Raw genomic sequence first — 21728 nt, forward strand, 5'->3', positions numbered from 1 at the left:
GACACCAACAATTCAAATTACAAACTTGAGGATGAAAAAGGTGTGTCCCCAAAAAGTTCTCCAATTTGTTAACCAGCCAATCCTTTCTATGGATAGAAGTGATCCCTCAAGCCCAATGTGTGGGTCTAGGAACACCCATGATAAAACAAGCAAACTTCCCTAACCTAGATCACAATGAAAAATGAGAAAGAGAGATGGCTTACCTCTCTTCTGTGCACTCAACCTTTAAGTATGATCCCAATCCCTTAGCTCCCATGCTCACTCTTCGCTATTCCTTGTGTCCAAGTACCTGCAAGAGAGATCAAAAGGCAACAACAAGAGAGATCATATCATATGCATTCCAATATAAGTTAGATAATAGATCAAGGTGTTGTACTAAGAAAACCATCATAGACAAGCTTATAGGAAGTCAAACATGCTTTTTATTTATGATTAAAACAAAGAGGGAAGCATATAATGAGTGCCTTGATGTTGAAGGCCTCCTTGCATCAAGATCAAAGGTATAAGCCACTAATAATCATTAAACACATTTAATAAAATAAGAAACAAAATAAAAAATTCAATAAAATCACAAAAGATAAAAATAAAAAAATAATGATATAATTTAAACTCAAAATTTGAAACACTAAAATTCTAAAAAAATAAAAAGACAATTTTGAATACTTTTAAATTTTTTCCAAAGTATATAATTGACAATTCTCTCACACACTTATCAAACAAACCTAGGTATCTTTTATTAATTCCACAAAACTAGATTCATTCAACTAAGCAACATTAGTCTAGCAAAGTTAAATTTAAAACATCTCAGATATTTGTGATCCACTCATACCAATTCTATGAGAATTAGAAAGTGATCTCATTCATCAACATGCCAAACTAACCATCTAAATCTGGTCACAAATATTCCATCCAATTTTTTGAGAAAAGGAAATGGTCCAATCTCTAAGGATTTAAGCCCAATCTTTTGAAAGAAGAAAATGGTCCAATCTCTAATGATTTAAGCCCCCTAGTTCATCCACTTGTTAGCGATCTTGTAGACAACTAATGAATTGTTACATGATTTTGAAAAAAAATGGTCCAATCTCTAAGGATTTAAGCTCAACTTTGGTTACAGATTCAGTCCAATCTTTTGAAAGAAGAAAATGGTCCAATCTTTAATGATTTAAGCCCCCTAGTTCATCAGCTTGTTAGTGATCTTGTAGACAGATAATGATTTGTTACATGATGTAGGCTTGAGCCTAAGGTTCAAACTCAATATTTTAGAAGAAGAAAATGGTGTAATTTCTAAAGATTTAAGACCACTTGTTTGTCCACGAGATAGAGATCTTGTTTACATCAAATGATTTGTTACATCATGTAGGCTTGAGCCTAAGGCTCAAACTCACTCATTAGCTATGTTGCCTATATCTTATGATTTGTTACATGGTATAGGCTTGAGCCTTACGGTTTTACCAAAATAACAAATACATCTAATAATTTCACATTTTCACCAAAATAACTAATACATCTATCAATTATTCTACTTTCCATTTTTATTATGAAGAAATTTTACATTTTTATCAAAATAAAGCCAATACATCTAACAATTTCACATTTTCACCAAAATAACCAATATATCTATCAATTATTCTACTTTCCATTTTTCTTAGGAAGAAATTTTACAGTTTTACCAGAAAACCAATACATCTAACAATTTTACATTTTCACCAAAATAACTAATACATCTATCAATTATTCTACTTTACATTTTTTTAGGAAGAAATTTTACAGTTTTACCAAAATGACCAATACATCTAACAATTTCACTTTTTTCACCAAAATAACTAATACATCTATCAATTATCCTACTTTCCATTTTTTTAGAAATAAATTTTACAATTCTAATAAAATAACCAATACATCTAACAATTTGACATTTTTCACCAAAACAACCAATACATATATCAATTATTCTACTTTCTATTTTTCTTAAGAGTTTTTTTTATAATTTTACCGAAATAATCAATACATCTAACAATCACATTTTTCACCAAAATAACCAATACATTTAACCATTTGAAAATATTCACCAAAATAACAAATACCTCCATTCATTTTATCTAAAAATATATTCTAGAGAAGTAATACATATGTAACCATCAATAAACGAACGTAAAATATTTTGCGATGTTTTTTTAATTTTAAAACCAACAAAACACATTGAATTTGAAAAATTATCCATGATCATACGCAATCTTTTACACATTGAAACTCAGGATATTCATGTACTAAAACATACATAATGAAATTATACAGCAAAAAGCAATTAGGAAACAGAAACAAACCAGACCTTCATCAAACGAAAGGAATTAAGTTGTTTCAGCAAAGCCTAAAGAAACCGTTAAGAAACAAAATATTTCATAACCAGTATTTTCACCAATTAGTATGACACATTTGGTCAGGTTTGGATATGACACTGCATTATTTATTTAATGAAATAACAACCATGACACTGCAGTATTTATTTAATCCAATCACAACCTCACACTGCAGTATTTATTTAATGAAATCACAACCAACTAAATAGCAAAGAAATAAAATCTAAGACACTGGCATTTCAAATCGACAGAGCGGACAGGTGGGTTGGTTTTCCAGCCATTCAAATATGCAGGCCTTGTGGTACATGTGCCCGCATTCCATTACGCGTGCCTCCTCCCCTACTTGGTATTTCTCCTGGCAAATTGGGCACGTTGAATTATCATTGTTGTTATTGATATGTTCTTCAGAAATGATTACGCGGGGCAACTGCTGCACGGCGGCTCTATCAGCTCGTCTGATGGGCTCAACGCCGGCTATTATCATCAAAAGATGAGCTTGTTCCAAAATTTGAGCTTCCTCCAAGGTACTGAAAATAAATTCTTGCCTCCTTGGAGGCAGAGTTCGTCTCGCTTGTGTTCCTGCATTGTCACTTGTGATGTAATTCTGCGGTGTAACAGTTGCAGGGTTCCACGAGGGATTTGTTGGATATTTTTCATGGGAAAATACCAAAAACCAAACAAACAAACACCACGGAGCCAATGCTCTATTTCCTTCTGTCACAGGATCCTTTTGTGCACAGGGAAGCTTTAAAAAAAATTGACTGAACAGAATATTACACACCATAAAACATTTCTATTAATTAAAATATAAAGCCTGATACAAACTTTATCCTCTTTCACTGAGAGGGATTTACCAAAATTACTTTCACCCATCAAAAACAAAACTCTGTTTCACTGTGTTGGGTTTAATGCTGTAAAACCCATTTTTACGTTACTGTTGTAAAACAAATTTTTACACAGACTTACAAAAAAAACGCTCCACCATTTTCTTTATGCACTGCTGTGCAAAACTACACATGGTTTTTGCTACTCTTCTGTTTTACTATGTCTCACAAAATATTACAACGTGTTCCATGTAATTTCTTCGCACTGCTGTGCTTTTTTTCTTAGGTCTACGCATAAAAACATTCACATTCACTTATGCACTTCTGTGCATCACCATAGTTTTCTTGCAAGTCAACATGTTTTGCACTGCTGTGCTTTTTTTCTTAGGTCTACCCATAAAAACATTCACATTCACTTATGCACTTCTGTGCATCACCATAGTTTTCTTGCAAGTCAACATGTTTTTTTTAGCTGCACCGAAAACTATTTTTACGCACTCTCATATGCGTTCTTCTTTAGGCCATACACGTTGTGCATACAATTTACCATCTATGTAACCTACGTTGCCCACACTATTCCTTTTACAATAGTCCACATATATCAACCTCGGAGCACTTCACATTTTTAATGGTCACCACAAAAAAAACACCCACACATCGTGTGGCCACACTACACCAAAAAAAACCTACACATAGTCATTACTCTATGACATATATAAAACATACATAAAAAAAAACATATAAAAATTATATGCCCATAACCGTATTAAAGGGCCTCCACCTAATCCTACGTAAATACATTAAAGCCATGTTGTTTCCTCCACGGCGGTCAACCACAAAACTTTTACTCCATGCAAAACTTAAATTGACCCAGGCCCGTATGCAGCTTCGGAGATCGACGGCTGACAACACGCAAGGAGATCGGACGACTGGAGTGGATATCGGAAGACAGTTTAATGTTGAGCTTTACCTCCCGATATGTCAGAGACGCTGATGTCAGGTGAGAGCCACGCGTCTTCACCAAATCGCATCGGAGCCAAACATATGGAAACTGCTTTTCCTTGGATGGGGGTGCGATATGGTCTGGGCGGTTTGTGGTTTTGTTCGGTGGTTTTGGGTGCAGCCGTATTGTCCACGTCCGCCACCTGCAGTTGGAATTAACATTCCAACACTCCCTTTTAATTTCAACTGCTGGGCATTCAATCTTACTCAAGCACTTCCTCACATGGAGGGATTCCCCAACACTACTGTTAGAAAAATATCTTCCTCACATAGAGGGATTCACCAACTGCTTCTGATGCAGTTCATAAACAAACAAAGTTGTCTTCCTCTTAATAGAGGGATTAACCTGAAACTGTGCTTAAGAGCACCTTCCTCATGACAGAGGGATTCACCATAACAATGTGCTGAAGAGCATCTTCCTCTCAATAGAGGGATTCACCAAATGACTGTGCTGAAAAGCACCTTCCTCATTAACATAAGGATTTACCAAACAATGCTAAAGAAAATCTTCCTCTCAATAGAGGGATTCACCAAATGACTCCTTCAAATGCAGTTCCAAAACAAACAATCATTGCACTGCTATGTGTGCAAACTCATTACAATGTTCTTTTATGCTGATGCATATTCTCTGCTGCACTGTTGTGCCATCTTCTTTACTGTGTCTACCCCACACTGCTGTGTCTACACTTATTGTTGTGTTGTTGCACTTCTCTTACATTTCTTTGCAAACTCTCCATTGCTGTGCCTTCCCTTTCTCACATTCACACTGTTGTGTGAGAATTCTTTACTTGCGCACTTATGCGTGCTTCCCTTCTTCACAATGGGAAAACTTTTCTCCACGCTGCTGCGTACTCCCCTTCACTCATTACAATCATACTTCTGTTGTGTCTCACTTGCATTTCAGATGCAACCAACACACTCACTGCACTTACATTTACTGCTGTAAAGAAAAAAAAATTCTTTTACATGTGTTGCTGTCTTTTCTCATGCATCCTTGCTTCACACAATCTTAGTCTTCATTTTTTTTACACAATACACTACTGTGCAATTCCTTTGGCTTTCCGCTGCCACACACATTCTTATACATCCAGTGTGCATTAAAAATCTGCTGTCCTTGTTTTTCTTTATGCATTTCTTTGCATGCTGCATTGCATAAAAAAACATTACATTTTTTTACTGTTGTGTGAAAGAATTTCATTGCATTCTCAGCCACTGGGCATTTACGTTCTGCTGCGTTTTGCCTTCTTCTCATTTTCTTCTCACTGGTTTGCATTTTCATTCCCAATGCAAAACATTTCCATCTGCTGTGTATTATACTCATTCTGCTGTGAGTGTATTCTCTCACTTTACATAAAAGGAAAACTACATTCCATTGCTATGCATTTCAATGCATGTGCACCACAAAAAAATTTCAAACTGTTGTTCATTCTAATCCATGTGCTCCATAAAAAAATTTCCAAACTGCTGTTTTATGTTCTGTCTTCCCACTGCTGTGAGAGTTTCCATGCTTTGCATTTTTCTCTTATCTCGCTGCTGCTCTTTACATTTCAGCGCTGCCATCTTTTCTTCTTTATGCATTTCTGTGCATATTGCATAAACACAAAGCAAAAACATTGTTGATTTCATCACTGCTGCATATTACCTTTTAGAGGGATTAACAAAGATTTCATTTGCAACTGCTGCGGTGCAATACATCCTCCATCAACAAATGACTGTTAATACAGTTCAGCAAACAAAAAATTACAAGCTCCCCTTTAATGTATGCTTGTCTTCTTTTGGCAAGTTTTCTCAAAACAAACTTAGATCAGCTGCGTTGCTTAAGGGGCTTTCACACTGTATTTCTTTTCTTCTCCATACTTGTGTAACTCTCTTCTTTCGCATGGGACTAGCTTGTGTAAGAGCCCATGTCAAGTTACAATGTCGTGCCATATGCCCAATGTTATGACACTTAAAGCATTCAACTTTATTCATGAATAAGAATTCATGATTTCTTCTTGTGAAATTATTTCTTGGAGATTGTCGAGGACCACAACATCTATCTCCATGAAATGCTCTACAATCTTTTGCCATATGACCAAAGTTTGAACATGAATAACAATAGCCATAAAATGAACTTTGGTACCTGGGAGATGGAGGTTTCCTTGATGTACTTCTAAAGCCTTGCTGCCTTGAGATCCTTTGATGATCACCATTGCCTCTTGCCTCTTTGCCATCAGCTACATTTCTTCTTGGAGCTGGTTTTCTACTTGGAGCAGGATCTCTTCTATTGCAGCCTTCATTTTTCTCCTTGCCTTTGCTGGAACTAGGAGCATCACCATATCTTTCTAGCTTATTCACATCTCCTTTGCTTAAAGCATCCTCATCCTTGTTTGAGGGTTCAGCTACATACCCAAGTCCTGATTTATCAGATGGAGATCTGTGATAGCTGAGCATGTCATCCAAAGCTTGAGAGCTCTTCATGATCTTGTTCATCCCTTCAACCTTCTTCCTGAGGAGGACAATCTCTTCTTCTAACTTTTCACATTTACTACTTTTCTTTGCTAGTTGTTCCTCAGTTTCTTCCTTGCTACAAGTAGCTTCAGCTGCTGCTACTTTAAGAGAGACGATGTCTGTCTTCATTTTGGAGATTTCTGCTTGACTGGTCTCCATCTTCTTTTCAGCTTCTTGTGCTTGCTTCCTGGCTTCTTGTAGATCAGACTTAAGGGAGGAGACCTCTACCTTGTACTGTCCAATCTCTTCTACAAGTTTGTTCACTCTCTTGTGTCTTTGTTCAAGTTCACTTGTCAAGACATCTTCCTGCTTCTTTGCTCTGTTCAACTGATTTGTCATAGACATGACTTCTTCATGATGTTTCCTCTTGCATTGGTCAAGCTCCTTCTTCAGCTTGGTAAGCTCTTCATCCCTTTCTCTTACTTGAAGCTTGATGAGGTCAATCTTTTCATTTTTAGCTTCTATGATGGGTTCTTCTTGACTCATTGTCATGGTCAGTGCTCCCTTTGCATGAAGGTCATGCAGTCTGTCCCATATATCCTTTGCTGATGTATATTTTCCTAGATTCCTCTTCACAGAATCACGGAGTCCATCCAAGATAGTCTTTGCTGCTTGTGCATCATACTCCATGGATTCTTTATCCATCTTGCTGTCATCAATCACTGACTCCCAGACTTCAATCCCCTCAGACATTAGGAAAGCCCTCATCATTATTTCCCATACATCAAAGTTTCCATCAAACTTTGGGGTTTCAAATAAAATGTATTCTAATAGATTGCCTTCTAGTTTAGTAGAGGAGGGAGACACATTTTTAGCAAGCTTGGAAGCTTTCTTCTTTAACCTTGCCGTTCTTATCTAGGCTTTAAATACTTGACTGTGTTTTCTTTTAAATCACTGACTGTTCCTTTCACAGTAATAGAAAGGAAAGCTTTGAAAATTACCTTAACTCTTTTGGCTGAGTCTTCACACTGCTGGAGAAGTTTGACTGCTGCAACCACGCCTTCCTTCAGTGTCTTTGAGTCTTCAAAGAGCCTGGACTTGCTCCGATACCACTGTTGGATATTTTTCATGGGAAAATACCATAAACCAAACAAACAAACACCACAGAGCCAATGATCTGTTTCCTTCTGCCACAAGATCCTTTTGTGCACAGGGAAGCTTTAAAAAATATTGACTGAAAAGAATATTACACACCATAAAACATTTCTATTAATTAAAATATAAAGCCTGATACAAACTTCATCCTCTTTCACTCAGAGGGATTTACCAAAATTACTTTCACCCATCAAAAACAAAACTCTGTCTTTTCTCTCCACCTAAGAGTTCACTGTGCTGGGTTTACTGCTGTAAAACCCATTTTTACATTACTGTTGTAAAACAAATTTTTACACAGACTTACAAAAAAAACGCTCCACCATTTTCTTTATGCACTGCTGTGCAAAACTACACATGGTTTTTGCTACTCCTCTATTTTACTATGTCTCACAAAATATTACAACCTGTTCCATGTAATTTCTTCGCACTGCTGTGCTTTTTTTCTTTACAAAATCAACAGAGGTCTACGCATAAAAACATTCACATTCACTTATGCACTTCTGTGCATCACCATAGTTTTCTTGCAAGTCAACATTTTTTTTTTTCGCTGTAGCGAAAACTATTTTTACGCATTCTCATATGCGTTCTTCTTTTCACCATACACGCTGTGCATACAATTTACCATCTATGTAACCTACACTGCCCCCACTATTCCTTTTACAATAGTCCACATATATCAACCCCGGAGCACTTCACATTTTTAATGGTCACCACAAAAAAAAACACCCACACATCGTGCGGCCACACTACACCAAAAAAAACCTACACATAGTCACTACTCTACGACATATATAAAACATACATAAAAAAAAAACATATAAAAATTATATGCCCATAACCGTCTTAAAGGGCCTCCACCTAATCCTACGTAAATACGTTAAAGCCATGTTGTTTCCTCCACGGCGGTCAACCACAAAACTTTTACTCCACGCAAAACTTAAATTGACGCAGGCCCGTATGCAGCTTCGGAGATCGACGGCTGACAACACGCAAGGAGATCGGATGGCTGGAGTGGATATCGGAAGGCAGTTTAATGCTGAGCTTTACCTCCCGATATGTCAGAGACGCTGATGTCAGGTGAGAGCCATGCGTCTTCACCAAATCGCATCGGAGCCAAACATACGAAAACTGCTTTTCCTTGGATGGCGGTGCGATATGGTCTGGGCGGTTTGTGGTTTTGTTCGGTGGTTTTGGGTGCAGCCGTATTGTCCACGTCCGCCACCTGCAGTTGGAATTAACATTCCAACAGGATTGATGTATTCCCAATGTGTAACACTCATTCTGGATGTTCGTCTTCCCCTGATTCTCACGTCATTGTCATCATTAGGTTCATTCGAACTAATGATCGTACCATCCACTCTAGTGCTACTCCTGTTGCTCCTCCTCCTGTCATTATCCAGGGTTCCACTCCTACTCCTCCTCCTGTCATTATCAACGGTTCCACTCCTACTACTCCTGTCATTATCCAGACTTCCAATCCTACTCCTGTCATTGTCCACACTTCTACTTCTACTTCGCCTCCTCCGAACATTACGGCGTGAAGAAGAGGAAGGGTTTGAGATACTCCTACCGCGACTGCTACTCTCTGCCTCGCTCCTCCTGTCATTGTCCACATTCCTACTTCTCCTCCTCCGAGCACTACGGCGGGGCAAAGAGGAAGGGTTTGCGATACTCCTACCGCGATTGCTACTCTCAGGCTCGCGTGTTTCTTCTCGACCTCTTCGGCCTTCTCCTTCCATTTCAACAATCGCAACTTTTACGGCTCTTTGTTTGATCACGGACTACCAAATAAGCCGGACTGTTATTCTTCCTATGACGCGCGCAGGTGCTTCGCATATTAAAACTGCAGAGTCGAAACAAAAAGTAGCAAAGTCAATATCAGTCGCTATAGTGATCAAATTTGAAGGGCTGGTCTTAATTTTATTTTGAAGGGCATATATTTATCTAACCCTTCAAAGATGAAAAGTTATAAAAAAAATTGTACTTCTATTAACAAGTGTATATTGAATAAACTCTTTATAAAAAAAATTGACAAAATGAAATGGTGTCCTAAATCTTTAAAATTTAAAAAGTGGCTACATTAAAATACTATAAAATTTTAATAGAATTTAGTAAATAGGCAAACATTTTTCTCAAATTCTACTAAAAAAAGGTAAACATATGTTTCTTCTATTCATTAGATAATATTCAAAAGTATCTGAATTTACATCATTGAAAATATAAATCTATTTGCACAATGGAAAAAGTATTTTTAGTTTTCATTTGTTTCTAATTTATACTAACTATTTTGTTAAGTTTAAAACAATTTGAAGCAAACCAGAAAAATAAATATATACCTTTAAAAAACAAGGAAATTGAACTTTTCTCTTAACAGTGCTCAATCAAAGAACACTATCAATAGACTTTTATCTCCATTAAAAACTTCAAGTTTTATAGATTCAAAAATTTATGTAATTAAAGGAAATTTTTCCACATCTAATAGGAAAATATTGTAATATGTAGTACACATCTATAGTGTTGTTGTTGTATGGCTTGGTTAGTTGTTTTTTTTATTTGTTTAAAAATGGTTTTCAAATTTGGCCCTTACAATGAATTCCGGTTTGCTTGATATCTTTTTCTAATAATGCGGTTTCTTTTTGTTGATGTCTTTTTCTAATAATATGGTTTCTTTTCATTAAAAATGTCATTTAATTTTTCTATGATTTAAACATCAACTTAAAAACCCTTCATAGTAGTAGCTACATGGACACCCACACACACAACTTATTTCCTAGATGTCGAATGGAGAGAATGAAGTGGGAGACACAATAGTAGTTGTAGGATAGTTATTGGCATTCTATATCTTTTGGGAAGACCCGTTGGAAAAAGAAAATTAAGTTGTCATCGTGTAGGCACACCAATCTTATGTTGTGCACTTATTAATATAGCCTTGGAGTTTCATTTTAACACTTCTCCCCGTTCAAAACTCTACATAATTTTATGGGAGGCACACTTATAATTTCTCAATTTTTTTATAGCATTAATTTCAATGTTTTCAAAAACTAGAGAGTTAATAAAGAATTTTTTTTGTAAGATAAGAGAAGAAATACGGGGTTTTAAATGAAGTTTGATTTTACAAATGCTAGGCTTACTAGTAATCTTGATTACAGTAAGTTCAAATGGAAACAATGCTAGGCTTTTGTAGGCATTGTGGTTGTTAGTTACGAAATCATCTAAAAATAGAAAAGAGATGGTAGTAGTTATTTACAAGAATATAAAAAACGTTTGAATCACAAAGCGTAGTTACCACCATATAAATGGGTAATTTCATAGTTGAACAATCTTATCTAAATGGTTGTCAAAATTGAAGAATCTTGTCTGAATGATTGGTTGACAAGAAAGAAAGAAAATTTTGCAAATTAGGAAAGAAAATGAAGATACAACAAAAAATGTGGTTATGATGTACAAATGTCAATATTATCATTTTAATTTATTTTTAAACACGATAAATTTACATCTTTAACTAATTTATTTCATTTATTACTATAAAATGAAAATTTATTCATTTATTACTATAAAATGACAATGTATTCATTTATTACTACGAAATAAGAATTCAAATTAATAAAGAGATTACTTTGTCTATATACCGCCCTAAAAATAAACCCTAAATAAAGAACCATATCGGTCTTATTATGCTATCTCAAGATTTCCATGTCGAACATCAAAGTTTCAAAGTAATGATGTCTTCATGGAAAATGTAAGGAACCCTATCGGCCTTATTATACTATGTCAAGTTATCTATGTGAAACATCAAAGTAATGTCATGAATATGTCCTCATAAAGGTAGGATGGAAGATTTTTTCATAGCGGTAGGATGAGAAGTCTAATGCGGTAATCTCGTAATTGAACAATCTTGTGGTAATGGTGAGTTGACAAGAAAGAATACAATTTTACAAATGAAAGAAAATGGAGATACCACATAAAATGTAGTATGTGATTATGATGTAAAAATATCAACATTGTCACTTTAATCTATTTTTAACCACTGGACAAGTATGAAAAATAACGTTTCAAATGTTGAACTGCATACATGTTGAAGGCCATTAATTGGGACCATGAAATCTACGTTCTCAAGGCCATTAATTGGGACCATGAAATCACTTGCCTTTATTGATGCTTCAAAAGCTTCATAACTCCCCTTCCAATCCCTCAGAAAAATGAATATATGAAAAAATATGAAGTGTAATATTTTAATGGATTAAATTTTCAAAGTTGAGTAGAGCAAGATGTAATTACAAGCAGGAAATATAAGGAGACACAAATCCACATCAAATCTTCGAGTCGAATGGAAATATTAAGAGATTTTGCTTGATATGGAGTGTAACCTTCATGGTTCTCATTTCACAGCAATTTCATTGTTTCCTCCTCCGGAAGCGCAAAAAGCCGTTGACTTTGCTCAAAGACTTAGTCCAAAAAATCTTCATCGATGACATGATGGATGATATAAAAAAAATACAAAGTCTACACATAACTATATAAAGATCAATCTATGATTCCATACATAATAATTTTAATTGGTTCTGCCTAAATCAATGAATTGAATGAAAGGCCAGGGAAATGAAAGTTGAAAATTAAAACTGAGAGTTAAAATACCTTGTCAACTTGTGCTACACATGACTCTATAAGGATCAATCAACCATTCCATACATAATAATTTTAAAATGAAAGGCCATGGAAATGAAAGTTGCAGATTATAACTTAGAGTTAAAATACCTTGCGAATTTGTGCTATACTCGCCATAAGGTTGGGATTGGAAAATTCAATGTAGGTAAGATTCACCCGCTATACCTTAGTCATCGTTAATTCTGTCTTTTGTATTTTGTTTGTTCTAAATATTTGATACCTTCAAAATATGCCTATTCACGGATACCAATACATAGCTACTTCTCCTTTCTTATCAATGAATGCGAAAAGAAACCTTTGTTATCAGTGAATGCGAACATAAACCTCATATCATCACTACTAACTCTATCACTGCTGCCATTATGACTGATGGGTTGGGAATGGATGAACAACCTCCATTACATCCCATTGCACTTTCTGGAGTGTTGCCATAACCTCCTTTAGACTTTCTAGTGTTACATCAATGAGAGAACTGGAATTTTTTGAAATGTCCTATGGACAGGTGGCCCTTCATTGGGCATTTTATAATATTCTTTTAATTTTTTTTAATACTTATAAAAATCAAAATTTAAATTTCTTTTGACTGCTAATGAGCACTTCTCTGATGTGCTAGAGGGCTTCAGAAGAACTGTGATGTGTTCAAATTTGAACACTGGTCGCCACTCGTGATCCAGATATAGGGTAGAATTTTAATGGCCCCTTTTTAATTTTGGTAACTCTCTCCAAACCAACTCTGGAATTCTTCAACCTGCCATTCTGCTTTAAAATAGAAAAAAAAAAAATTAAAAAATTAAGTTGCCGCGGCTCTATTTCTAGACATAAACAGAGCGTCGATATTTCAGATAGAACTTATTTAATCTGGCGCACGTCTTTCGCTGGAGTGTGAACTTAAGAAACTAAGAATTTCGAATGGACACTTTATATATCGTTGCCAAAGTATATGATTATATATGGCTTGCGGTGTGCCAACGTTCTGTTCCGGAAAGTGTTTGCTAATTGACCTTGAGTTATGTTCAGAGTCCAAATCCGAAGAGCTTCTCTACCCAGATTTACCCATACTCTTAATTTTATATATATATATATATGGGATACAAACCTAGTAGCTTTTGGGAAAATTTGATTTAAGAAAAAATAATAATTAAAATATAATAACTGTTGAACAGAGTTAATAAAAACGAACCAAATAAATAATAATAATAATAACCTCTAAAACAAATTTAATAAAATAAAAATTAAATATATAAATGAAAATAAAAAGTATTTAAAATTAAAATCTAAAATTTAAAATATCAAAAAAAATTAAAAGGGGAAAAATGCAATGTTGGTAAAAATAATAAACAAATAAAATAAATTAAATCATTTTAAAAGGAATAAGTGATTAATAAACAAATAAAATAAATTAAATCATTTTAAAAGGAATAAGTGATTAAAAAAGACTTAGGAAGAGGGAAGCTTAACCTGAAAGCAACATGATGGAAAGCAAGCAAACAAGAAAAAATATAACAACTAGGGATCCTCAAGGAAATATTTAAGTGGGATTGGGTAAAAATATTTAAGTGAGGGGCAAAAAGAAAAAATATAACAATGAAGGATCATACACGAAATACCTTAGTGGGAAGGGGTAAAAATATCTAAGTGGGAAGGGGTAAAAATATCTAAATGTTGAGGGGAAGAGCACAAACTAAAAGAAATAATAATTATCAAGTAGGGAAAGAGATAGGATAAGAATGAGGTTAAAGAAATAATAAGAAAGAAAAATAAAAAATGGTTAGAGGAAAAGTTGAGGAGGAGGTTGACGTTTGTGGGTTATTGTCATAAGGTTCAAGAAATAGGCTCCCCAACTATCTTAGAGAAAGATATAAGGGAGAAATAGAGGTATTTTCCATTTAATTTCATCTAAAATAAGAGGTTTGATCTTGGGCATTTGTATAGCCTACTCCAATGAGTTACTCATTCATCATGGTTAAAAAAACAAAGAAAGAAATAAATAAACAAAATATTCTCCATTTAATTTCATCTTAAATTTTGGGTTCTAGGTTGGTCATTGTGTAGATTACTCCAATGATTTACCCATTCACTATGGCTAAAAAAAGAAATAGAAAAATATAAGGAAATCTTTTAATCTAAAATCTGGGATTTGACTTTGAGCATTGCTTAGATTACTGCAATGAGTTACCCATTCACCATGGCTAAAAAAAAGAGAAAAAGATAAGAAAATATTTTCCATTTAATTTAATTTAAAATTCAAGGCTTATTTTTCATCAAATTTTAATCTAAAATTCAGGGTTTGATGTTGGAGATAAAAAAATATAGAGAAAAAGAAAAGAAAATGTTTTTCATTTTATTTCATCTAAAACCCAAGGTTTTCTATGGTGCTCAATCCATTTTTATGTTCAAAATTGCAATTTAAACAATGAAAATTGACTTTCTCTCTGAAAATTGGCATTCTCACCGAAAATTAGGTTGTTGGATTCACACAAAAACACGAAAATGTAGAATATTTAGATTGTGTTGAAGCAGTTTATTGAAATAGACGAGCATAGATCCATCTTTACTCTCGATCTACCAACCCCCAAGAGGGATCAAATCTTTTTTCACTCTATGCTAGTTTGCATATCAAGATATTTGATCCCTCCCATAGATCGAGAGTAAAGATGGATCTATAATGGTTTAATTCCCCCTTTAAATACGCTACATTCGTGAATACCATGGGTCAATACAATTGGTTCTCAATACCATGGGTCAATACCATGTGCCATATTTATTTTTATTAATATTAATACTAGGGTTAATAACTTTTTTGCATGCTATTAATAATAATTTGGCCCATGGTATTTGGCCCATACGCTTCACCTAAATAAAATCTCATTTTTGAGTGTTCCTAAATATAAACTGGATTATGGGGCAAATATAAAAAATATTTTATTTATTTACCGTACGTCTAGTTTATTTATATTTTTATTAATTTAGCATACCTCTTTTATAAATATGGTATCTCGCCCATGGTATTTAGCCCATGGTATTAAAATGGTATTTGGACCATAGGCTTCACCTAAATTAAACCTCCTTTTTGAGTCTTCTTAAATATAAAAAGGTTTATTGACTAAATATAAAAATAGGTTTTATTTATTTACCATAACTCTAGTTTATTTATATTTTTATTTATTTACCGTACCTTTGGAGAAGAGGCTTTATTTTTTTACCATACCTCTAATTTATTTATATTTTTATTTATTTACCAACCTATTTTTTCAGTGTTCATAAACTTCTTTATATTTTAAATTTATATTGTGTTTATACATAATAATAATTAGATTGATTTTACTCGGTTGTAGAGCACCTCTCCGGACAATAATGAATATTAAGTTTTCATTATTCAGTAAATTCGTATCTATCTCCTCAACTAAAATTTCTTGGGTTTTTAAAATCTAAGAGCCACTTGAATTATTTGAGAAAAGTAAAAGTCCTTTTTAATCGTGAACTTAGAGATGTGGTTGTCAAATGTATTAGATATATGTTCATGCAGACAAGTTCTAATTGATCTACCTATTTGGCGAATATAGGATTTGTCATAAAAGCAACAAATTTAGCCAACTCCATGGCCTAAAGTAGAATCAAATTTATCATTCACAATTCTAAAATCATGCTTTAGAGCTATATGTGGTTTAAAAATAGTTTTGAAGATATTTATAGATAATAACATTAAGATATGATTAATAATGTCTCTATAGGGAAGAGAATGGCGATATCCAAACATGGTAGAGGAAGAAGCTCTTTTAGTTATAGAGTGAAGGGTGATGTAAACCCATTTGTTGTTTTTGTAGAAGGAACTACTTAGGTGGAACTTTTATTTTCCAAGGATATGATGGATATGGATTCAAATAACTTGAGAAATGGGTGTATTGAGAATGACATATTTTTAGACTATGTGGTGGTGAGAATGGGCATGATGGTATCTACCAGTGTGTATCTTTTTCCTATAAACTTGGTGGATAAGTTTACCATAAATTTGATGAGATATGTGTCGGCATTGATGTCAACATGGATCTATAGTGGCAGGGGCATGGCATGAATATTGACATAGATCTACAATGGGATGAATCTTGGGTTTTGTTTTTTGGATCGACTTAACAAAATTTTAAATTTAAGAAATAAACGAAAAATAGTCATGGCTAAATTGTGTCCACAACCAATACTTTCATTTCATAAACCACATCTGCAACCTAGATTACTCATTGGAAATCAATGTCTCTATTCCCATGGTTTTCTTTTTTTGGGGCTAATTATCTTGGTTTGGTGTTGGTGGTAATTATATAGTTTTCATATTAGTATCATGGCTCTCCAAGTCAGCTTCACCATGATAAATTCTCATGCAATTGATGGTCAATTCCTTCACTTAGTTCCTATCGAAAATAGCATAGACTCTCCCATGGTATGTATATAGTCTCAATGACTATATATATACAGACCATATTTGACCTTCAATGGTGCATTTTTTACTATGTTATGATTTGAACTAGCATACAGATGTTGCAATGAGGAGTCTTGGTTTGGTGCATAGTCGTTTTTATTCTGCTTTGTTTTGGTGCAAGGTGCATGTCTTAACCTAATGGTAATCTAATAAGATTCAATGGGCATAAGTCTATGATCTCGGGTGTGGTTGTTTATCTAATTGCATGTAATACCTATGTAGCATAAATTGAGGAGAATTGGTGTAATGATGAGTGATTAAGTATAATCACATGGATGATTGATAATAATATGATGTTTGCTTGAAGTGATGAAGATATGGTGCATTCTGCCTTAGTTTTCATATGTTTTTCTTTCGGGATAGGGAAAAATTCTTTCAAAATCAATGTGATTTGATGGTAAGGATTCATTGGCCTAATCTTATTTTTTTTAGCATAAAGAATATGTCTCTTATTTGGTTGACATTATTCTAATATCATTGGTGCATTCATGGTTTCAAGAGTGAAATGGAGTTTGTATGGTAATCGTTGCATGCTCTCTATATTTTTCTCTGGGTGATCATGGATGTAAAAGAACTAAATTATACGTAAGAAGGGATATGAGGTGCATTGGTGTCAAGGTGTGATTTGTTCTATCTAGCTCATAAAAACACTCTATAAGGTATGACAACAATGCTTTATTATCGAATCTAATAATTGTTAATCATTTTGAGTGGAATGATAGATACAAAATGACTAGTGAATTATGGATCAATTCCTATCGTAAAACGAAGAAATAAAACACTAGCATCAGTTAGGGCACATGGAATAATGACACAACTTTAAATGCATCATGGACTATATTTTTACTATTGACCATGCTTTATAGGTTATTCTTGATTGTGTTAAAGACATGAATTACTAAATTTTTCTGTGCATGTTTGGTCATTAAAAAATGTCACAATTTTCTACAATATATGGGATATCATTGTGATGAAAAATAAAGTCATAGTTATGAGTTTTGCTTAGTGTTAGGAGAAGGCAAGAGCATGGTTAAAAGCACAATATATTTTCTGATGTTGTGGCTAAGGTTTGACAATGAGGGAAACATTGTTTCTCTATTCATGCATAAAGATAATTCATTCTTATGATACTGAGTTGAAGTCTTATTTAAGCAACTTGATGGACATAGAAGTACTATAGTTATTGTTTCATAGGTATTTCTTGTCATTTGTAATGTTGATGGCTGTTGCTACATGGATTGAATTTTATTGCTACAAGAATGTATTAAGTAGTGTATTGTTGATTAGGGTTAGAATTAAGAGTAACAAATATGAACTAACTAAATGGCATTGTTTGCATGAGAAAGTTAGTATATTTTTGGTTTTTTTATTGAGCATCACGATGTATTTGTTATGATGGCTGCAAAGTTAATCATTAAGTAGAAGGGGCCATGCAGGGTATTACTGAGATCAATATACATATTGATCGGGGATTTAGTATTTATATAGCCAAGGAATGAATGTTATTGTTGATGATGGGGATCTTTCACTTAAATTTGTTGTTAGGGAAAATATTATTAGGGTATGTGAAATAGTATTTTAAAAGTCACTTTGACTTTTCATTTCATATTTTTATTTTTGTATGCTATTGTCATTTAGGAAACCTGTGTATGTACGCAACTTTAGTATATGCATACTAGGTATATCGAGATAACTAATTTATTATCTGCTAATCCTTAACCAATGCATCTGATCTGGATTTTTTCAGATACCAGAATTCCCCAAGACCTTTTACTTCATTGATGTTGTTAGAATTGCATTTAAAAGAGCATAAAGGACAACATGTGCATGCTTAAACAAGAGGAAACATGACAACAATCAACAGATCATGAACACAATACATTTGATAATGGAGTTCACCCAGTGTGGGTTACATCTCTGGGCCCGGTGTCAAGATGGTGTAGGTCGCTTCATATAAAGTTATAAGAGATGATGATGTACATGGACAACTCTTTTCCATAGAGAGGTCATATGCCCTCCCCAAGAATTTCTTGTCTCTCCACAAGATGTTCCACTTACAGGAATTATCATTCAAGAAGGCTTCCTCTCAGCATGAAAAACTAACATGATCTCACATAATGTGGCAATGAGTATCCCTTCAACATAATTACATAGGGATCTCAATCATAATACATAGCATAAAAAGCTAAAGACATCTTACATAATATGGTAATGATGATCCCTCAACATAACATCAAGTAGGGATCTCACAAATAATACATCATCTCAGCAATAATGAAAGTAAATAGAACACGACTGCTTCATGTACCTTCACTTCTAAAGTTGGCCAAAAAATGAAAGGCTCAGTTTGAAAAAGTAACTACACCACTAAATTTATGGCGTCATGTGGTGTAAAATCGACTAACCATTCATTGAATTCTGACACCCTGAAAATCTAGGCATACAAGAATCTTTTAGATTCCCCATGTTTCTCTAATGATTCTACTCCAGGGGTTGATTGAGGATATGCTCCTAAAAGGGTAAATCTAATCTCACCATTTAAATCCTTACAGAATTATAGACTTTTCAGTATGAAGTTAACTGCATTCCAAGGGAATCAAAAGATTCCTCAAGATTCTCTAAAGATTCTCTTTTGTGGGGTGTTTAGGAATCTACTACTTAAATTATAAATCTAACTTCACCATCATGTTCCCTACAAAAATCTAAGAAAAATATCTGTAAACTTGATATTGTTCTGACAAAATGAATTTTTACCTCTTAGGGAATCTCTACGATTCCTTTAAAAATTTGCACAAGAATATTCTCCTAGAATATTTTTAGAACCCACCTCGATTTTTATGCCCAGGGAAGACCCCTCTATGCCGCCACACATTGCTCACATGCCTCTGTATTTTTGGTTCTCTCTCCTCCTGAATAAAAAAACACAGTGTTTATATTGTTGAAGGCTGGTGGAATTTTCAAAGAGTTAAGTGTTGGCCAAGTGGTAAGTATGGAGGTTTGTTACCTAGGGGTTGGGAGATAAAATCTTGCCCCTTCCAAACTTGGCATGCATGACTTGTTTGGTGTGTTTGATGGTTGGTGCATTTAATTAAATGAAAAAGAGTTTGTGTTGTTTGCAAGTTTTGTGGGGACGTCAGTTGGGGGTCGACCCACATGGGCCAGACAGGTTCAAACCCCCCCTGGCCCCATTAATGTTTTCTTTAACATCTTATATATATCATATGGCCGTTGGGGGGGGGGGGGGTGTTGGGGTTGGTGGCCCGCCACCCCATAAATTTAATTACTTTTTTGTTTTTTATACTATAATGGTCATTTTCAGTTTTAACGAGAATAATGGATATTGGGAAAATTAAGTAGGCCACAATTTTGCCCGTTTTGTGGCTATATTTCATGTGTCAGGTCTTGGCCAATTTGTAGGATCATTAAGCCTGCCACTTGGCCAAGTTTAACCAAAACTTTGACTACCCCTATCTCCCTCACACGAACTCGGATTTGAGTGTCATTCAGATCATTGGAATCACGGAGCCAAGTAGTCTGATTTGGTTCTGGTTTGAGAGAAATATCACTACTTCTATTTTTGAGCTATTCTGAGTCACCTTGGACTTCTGAGTGTGTCTGGAGCTATCTATATCTTTCCTCCGCACTGAGGATATTTTGGTCATCCAAAAAGCATGAAAATAATCTATTACTATCGTGTACATTGTCTATAGCACAAGTTTCCTAAGGTTACCTTGCTTCTCGTTCACCTTTGTTCTCTTGAGCCATAAGTGATGAGCCAACACCTTCATCCTCTACAAAACTATAGTACAATCTTTTGAAAATTAAATGCTCTATTTCATGACCACTTATGATCTAAGAATCCCATACTGTCCATGTGTTTATAACATATACTCTATGGTCAAATTTACATCAAAATGGAAATCAATACCCCAGCTATCAATACAAGGCCAAAACATCATTGTTACTTCAACAAGTGATCAAAACCACATCACCACTTTTACAATGTAAATTGCAACAAATGATTTTAAAAAATTTGGCCATGACAAGGTAGCACATATAAAGAAACCATCTCTCACTTATCAAAGTGAATGGGTCATCTCCCTGTGGTGGATTTTCTTGTCAAACAGCTTTTTGAACTAGTTCATGCACAGGTGCTTTGTCCTTATAACATTACTCTAGATGGAGCCTCCAACATGTGGCTCTTTGGTGACCACCTCTGTTGCAATAACTACAATAATTCTTCTTCATCCAGGTTTCCTTAACATGCTTCTTTCCCTACTTTTGAGAAGGCCTTTCGCGCCTCATCCTCTTTCGTGTCGCCATTCTCTTCCAACACTCAACAATCCCACGGTTACATAAACCACAAAAACTTCATAATTTTCTTTTCCATGATTCATGTTCATCATTAACAACATGATTGCAATCGAAATGAACTCTAGAATACTAAGACTTATTATACCTTTCCTGGTCTTCTTTGCTGCCATTATGGTAATGACAACTTGCCTCAGCTCTTCCTATGCAATGTGCACTGCCATGGGATGAAGGTGAAGTGTTCCCATGATTCTCTTTTCTCGACAATTTGAACAATGTCTTGGAAGCTTTTGACACCTTTGAGATCTCTCCTTTAGTGTATCCCAAACATGAAAATCGACGTCTCTGCACAACCTCCAATTGTTGAGTCAAACCCTGTCCATTAACACTAAGTCATCCTCCTTTGTACCCCATCTTGGTAAGGAGTTGCATTACAGTTCCTGTAATCAGTATCTCCACATTTCCAATAGAAATAACACCATGTGAAGATGAAACTAAAGAACAATCAACATT

This window comes from Pinus tabuliformis, chromosome 5_1 (assembly GCF_031772625.1).
Source record: "Pinus tabuliformis cultivar Carrire ecotype Pingquan chromosome 5_1, CPIR1, whole genome shotgun sequence".
Lineage (NCBI taxonomy): Eukaryota > Viridiplantae > Streptophyta > Pinopsida > Pinales > Pinaceae > Pinus > Pinus tabuliformis.